We start from the raw sequence: 6,000 nt of genomic DNA, 5'->3' as shown, positions 1-6,000 counted from the left end.
GACACTTAATAGCGATTTGAAACCTACAAAAAACTCTTTCGCCCTTGAGAAAACCGTTTTAAAGCCCAGAGCCGGAGGTCAAGGGGCTTGGGATATTCAGAGTCTGATGGGAAAACGGGGGCAAGGGAGAATGAGGATGGAAAAGACGGGGGTCGGGGGAGGAGAAATTAAAAAGAGGGGAAAGAGGGGGAGGGGGAATAAAGAAAAACAGGAAGTCAGAATCGTGGTCAATCCGACACAGACGCAGAGGAGACAAGGTCAAAACTTCAAGCAAGCAGGGAGCAAAAAATCCAGGAGATTTCCGAACAAGCGGGACGCCGCCCGCTGCAGCATCCTCGCGGGCGGCCGGGCAGTCGGTGCCGCTGCTCCGCGGGACCCCGGCGCTGCTCAGCGCACGCATCCCGGTGCGGCGGGGGCGGCGCGGGGCGGGCCCGGCGCTGGCGGGCGTGGTGCAGGTTGGGCTCGCCCCGCCCCCGCCATCGCCCCGCCCCGGCCCGCCCGGCGAAGGGGGAGCGGGACGCGGTACCGGGCAGGGCAGGGCGGCGCGTCCCCGGCGGCGGCGGCCGCGCTTGACAGAGCGGGCGGCGGCTGCGGCCCCATGGAGCCCAGCTAGGGGCTGCCGCACCCTCCACCGGAGGTAGGTGCCGCGGAGCGGCTGCGCGCCGGCGGCCCGGGGCGGGCGGAGCGGTGACAGGTTGGCCGGGGCGGCGGCGTTTTGCGGGAATCCCACCGCCCCCCGAGCCTTCTCGCCACCGGCGGCCGGGCGCTGCGGTACCGTGGGGAGGGCGGCGGCCCCGCGGTCCCTGCTTCGGCCCGTGACTATTGTTTCTGGTGGCGCCGAGCGGGCGCAGCGAGATCCCGGTGGCGGCGGCGGCTTTGTGCGGGTTGTCCCGGCAGTGGGGCTGCGGCGGTGGGGGGACGCGGAGGGACCGCGGCGGGGAGAGGGACGAGGCGATACCGTGACCGCACGGGCAGAGCCACCCACCCCACCCCCGCCCTTCTTCCTCCTCCTTCTCCTCCTCCTGCCTGCGCAACTTCTCCAAAATCACGCCCGTGGGTGCGCGGGGAGGAGCGGCCGTGCCGCGGCCAGGCATCGCCCCCCGCGGCTCCCGGCTGCTGCCCCACGGGCGACGGAACGCACACGGCAGGGGCACGGCGGCGTTAAGCGCCCGGCTCGGCTCTCCGGGGAAAGGAGATTAAAAACATGTAGGATGGATTTCAAGATGGGCGGTAATGGGATGATTTGGGGTCCGTCGCGTAGCCGGTCACAGGCGAGAAGCGGGAGCAGAATTTACCCTTCCGAAGTTGGGGCAGATATTCCTCCCACTGTCGCCCGGCTTCCTGGCGAGCTCTGCCAGGTGGAGGGACTGTCACCTGCGTGTCCCTCAATGGCTTTTGCTGGATGAGGCTGTCGCGGGGCGTGGGGCATCTGCGCCGGCGTCGCTGCAGCCCGGGCGTACGTGGCGGTGGGTGCCAGGCTGAAGAGTCGTGCTCTAGAAGTTCTGCATCCCTCCGGAAAGATGCTGCAGCGTGCAAGCGCCCTGGGCGGGAGTTGCAGGGCAGTTACTCTCCTTCTCTCATTTCCCCCCCCCACATACCTCGTTTTTGAGAGATTGGTTCGGCTTTGGTTTAGTTGCCGTTGTTGGTGGTAGTTTTCTTGAGTGCCTTGTCTCCATCAGAAGTATTAAAAAAAAATTCAAATGCGGGATTCGAAGTATATATATTTTCTAATGGGAATGTATTGTTAAAGAGGAGTGTCTGGTTGCCCATTAATTCTTCAGGTATTTTCCATTTAGACTTGATGAGGAAATGTTCTTTTTTCTAAGTAACCTTTCATGTCATTTATCATTAGCAAATCGGCTTAGCATTCAAAGTAAAGATTTCCTCACAAATACGCTACTGATTACTAATGTTATGCCTGAAACACTCCATAAGACAGAAATCAGCACACCTCTATTTTTTTTTAATATGTAAATTTGGAAAAGCCTTTCCTTCCATTTCATGACTCTGAGTGGCCCCAGTTAATCAGATGTAACTACAGTAACTAGCACAGGAGGCTGCTGATAGCCAATGTGATTTCCTGCACCACTCTGCTAGAGCAACCTGATCAATTAATGCATGCTCACTATTTTGTCCTTGGCATCTCTGATGAATTTTAGAGCATTTCTGTGATGAGCTCTGGTAGGGAGATACTGATGGCTCTTTCACTTTCAGAGATGATTGAAGCCAAATTTGAAGAGGGGATAACTGAGTTGACTGGAGAGTAGTGCTCAGTTTCTGTGTATACATTAAATTCTGGAGGGGATCCAGTAGCTAGAGCTGTGCAGGTCAGACTGGAAATCACCTCAGTGATGGGTTTTGCAGGGTCCTGATCACTTCCTACCAAAATAAAGCTTTTGCAATATCAGCTGATTGCATTGTAGGCATGGGCTGGAGGATGGAGTGGGTCGTGTAGGAGGCATGGCGTATGCAATGAGCAGGTCACACTGAGCACCCTACAACTTGAGAATGCTTGAGCTCACTGTGCAGAGCCTGCAGCACTATGAATTACAAGGGAAAAAATGCACTTAGATGTAACAAAGGCGGCTGGCTCATCTCCTGCATGAGGAACTCATTTTTTAAAAAAAATCTGGCTCCCGTTTCTGCCTCTGACACAAACTGCCAGTGATTGCCAGCTGTGGGCAAATCATTTCATGTCTCCCTCTCGCCTCTCTCCTCATCTCTGCCTGAGCTGCCAAGGTCTCATCTGTACTGGTCTGTCAGTTCAGACCCCAGCTCAAACCCTTTACTTTCCCCAAGCTGCCTTGCACACAGCATTCTGAAGCCCGATGTAGGTGGTACCTCTCTGCTCCGAGGGAATACAGTTTGACGTTCAAATCCTGCTGCTGGAGCCAATCATACAGACGTAGCAGCCTCACAGCAGCCCATCAACCTCTAATCCTACTCCTCTTCTAATCCAGTCATTCTCTGCTGCTAATCAAATCGCCCGGAATCATTCGAGCTGTGTTTGGCTGCATGCTCGCCCTCGTGTCGGCGAGCCCACATCAAGCCAGGGAAGCAGAGGCAGTGGAGATGGGCTGAGGATCACCAGCTCTTCAGGACAGACCCTCACTTGAGGCTGTGAAACCCATGGCACTAGAGGCCTGGTGTGATTCAGAAATACCAATTGTAGCTAAAGGGTAAATTGCAACAACATTACAGAAAAATGACCAGAAAATGGAACCTGGGGCGTTTCTGCAGCCAGCTGCATGCTGGTCGGGAGGGAACGGAGGTGGAAGGGTGCAGCTCCCTCGGCGTAACAACGGCATTCTTATTTTAGCGTGGAAGACAGCCAGAGATAAGGAGTGGTTGTCATCCGGCTGGTTGGAGGATGAAAAAAAAAAAAAGAAACGGAAAAGCTGTGTGGAAAAATATTTTGATGTAGGTACTAAAGGAAAAAAAAAAAAAGCAGATAACCTTGCAAGTGATAGACTAGCTATGTAAAGCTGGCAGGACAAGGCTTCTTCCATAAAATCGAGAATGATCCTACTTAAGCCCAGACCCTGTTAAATGACACATGGCTTTATTTATTTCAGATGTTTCTAGGTCCTAAAGATGGGGCCAAATGTGAAGAGTTTGATGTGGCAGATAGTTTAACCCCAATTACTTTTACATAAATCACGTGATTGTTACAGTAGCTGAGTACCTCTGATGGGTGCCCCAGAGCTACTGATAAAAAAAAAAATTAAAAAATCCCTTGAAAAATTTATGGCAGCACAGGTGAGAGTTTGTGGAAGAGAGGTGGCCATCCTCTCCACAGGAAGGAAGATAGCGATGTGGGAGCTGTTGAGGTGCTGTGTGCCTGCTGGTCTGTATGCACAGGCAGCTGAAATGGTGGCTTTGTAGAACAGGCAGCCAGAGAAAGGGATATAAAATGGGAGCTGACAAAAATTCTTGTTATGAATCTGGGATAGATGCATGATTTATGGGAGTACTTGCTTTTATTTTATTTTATTTTATTTTGAAAGGAAGGAGACGGTTGGTGATGTACGGTGCTAGCCACGGATGGCTTTGTTTTGAGATCAGGCTGTGCTGGGTCCTGCCTCCAGAAACAGCATCTACAGAATAACAATACAGTAAAACACTTCCCAGCATTTCTTGAGTTTCACAGACTGTTTTCAGGGTGAAAAGTTTTCCTTATCTTATGTTCAAAGCCCTAGGCCTAAATCCACCCAGCAGACTCTAGATTTCAAAAAGGAGGTGGCTGTATGAGAGGTCCTAGGCTGAGGGGATCTTTGTTAGCCTGTCTCAGTTCTCCTAGGGAATTTCTTTTCCTACATTTGCAATATTGCCCGTCCCTCCCAGGGCACTGAGCGACTATGTAAATAGGCCACTCTGTGGAGGAGCTGCTCTGCTGGGTGATTTAATGTTGCTTGTTAGTTCTGGCTTTCCTTTTTTCCCACCCCCACCCAGTTCTATCCATGCTGTCCTTTAGTATACAGAGCAGTGCTGTAACATGGGTGAGGTGACTTTACAGGATTGCATCTGAAGAATTTTGCCAGTCTTGTGGGGGGCTGGGTGTCCTGGGGACCCTTGTGGCAGCTGCAGCTCCACACTGAAGGGCTGGCTTTGGGTCTGAGTGACTGGATCCCTCTGAGCAGGACCTGTTTCCAGCATCCTTTATATTTCCTAGTTAGTAACATCACAGAATAGTTGGATTAGAAGGGACCTTATAGGTCATCTAGTGCAACCCTCCTGCAGTAAGCAGGGACATCTTCACCTAGATCAGGTTGCTCAGAGCCCTGTCCAACCTGACCTGGAATGTTTCCAGGGATGGGACATTTGCTACCTCTCTGGGCAACCTGTCGCGGTGTCTCACCACTCTCACAGTAAAAAAAAAAATCTTCCTTATGTCCAGTTTAAATTGACCCTGGTTTAAAACCATTACTCCTTGTCTTATTGCAGTAGGCCCTGCTAGAATGCCTGTCCCTGTAGTCTGTGCCTGTCTGTCAGGACAGACATTTCAGTCTTCTTAAGGTACTGGAAGATGCTGTAAGGTCTTCCTGGAGCCTTCTCCAGGATGAGCAGTCCCAATTCTCTCAGCCTGTCCTCATGGGGGAGGTGCACCACCTGTCTGATAATCTTCATGGCCCTCCTCTGGACCTGCTCCAACAAGTCCATGTCTTTCTTGTGCTGAGGTCTCCTGAGCTGGATGCAGTAATCCACGTGGGGTCTCACAACAGTGGAGGGTGCCCTTGATCCCACTGTAATTGATGAAGACATTAAAGGGTACCAGTCCCGGTAAGGACCCTTGAGGGACACCACTTATCACTGATGTCAATTTGGTCATGTAGTTGTTTGGAAATGCTTCTTTAAGACATCAGAGGGCTAAATGTTCTCAAGAATTAAACAAAGAGCCTGGGGTAGGTCTCCTATTTTCTTCACTCTCTTCAGAAAAATGGTGTCCTTCAGCTTAGTAGCTTCCAGGTTCCTGTGTTGCCCCCACTCCCTTTAGAGTGGCTACAGAGCTGCCACTATAGCCAAAGGAAGGCAACTGCTGTTGACTTAGAGGACAAGCTGGGTGTGGATTTGGGTTCCCCCCACCCCCATGGCAGGTACAGAGATACCAGAACAAGCCCCAGGACTGACTGACCGTGTCCACAAATGTCTTGTCATCATGTTATGTTTGAGTAGATGATTGGGAGTGAGCTCTGATTGGCGAGGGAGGTGAGGGAAGTGTGCTGTGACACCTCACTAAGCTTCAGTGGGGCTGGTGAGGGCAGGTCCCTGAACATTCTGGGGGCAGGTCCCTGAACATTCTGGGTGCAGCTCCAAACTCATTTGGTCAGCTAATTTTGAAGACCAGTCTCTCTTCCAAAGTCTGCATGTGCTTCAGCCTTTTAATTATTCTGTGCTTTTCCTGTGGCATGGAAACAAAGAGGTGAAAGTGTAGTGGCCACCAGGAGGGCCAAGAGGGCAATGGCTCTTGCCTGCCCTGGCAGTCAGTGTGCTCCTCACAGC

The 6,000-nt window shown here is 52.1% G+C and overlaps 1 protein-coding gene across 2 annotated transcripts in view; it reads left to right on the top strand.

Moving 5' to 3' along the window:
* The first annotated feature begins 482 nt into the window (after window positions 1-482).
* RAI2 (retinoic acid induced 2) overlaps window positions 483-6,000 on the top strand; it is a 45,218-nt gene continuing 39,700 nt past the window's right edge. The window contains exon 1 of one of the 2 annotated variants that reach the window (XM_085051305.1): window positions 483-637. The gene's annotated coding sequence lies outside the window, so the exon portion shown is untranslated. Of the gene's footprint in view, window positions 638-1,056; window positions 1,207-6,000 lie in introns of those variants that run through there. The other variant, XM_085051314.1, reaches the window with a different exon arrangement.

This window comes from Lichenostomus cassidix, chromosome 1 (assembly GCF_008360975.1).
Source record: "Lichenostomus cassidix isolate B80296 chromosome 1, HeHo_3.0, whole genome shotgun sequence".
Lineage (NCBI taxonomy): Eukaryota > Metazoa > Chordata > Aves > Passeriformes > Meliphagidae > Lichenostomus > Lichenostomus cassidix.
Note: the sequence above shows the minus strand (reverse complement) of the source record. Positions and strands in the feature narration are given on the sequence as shown.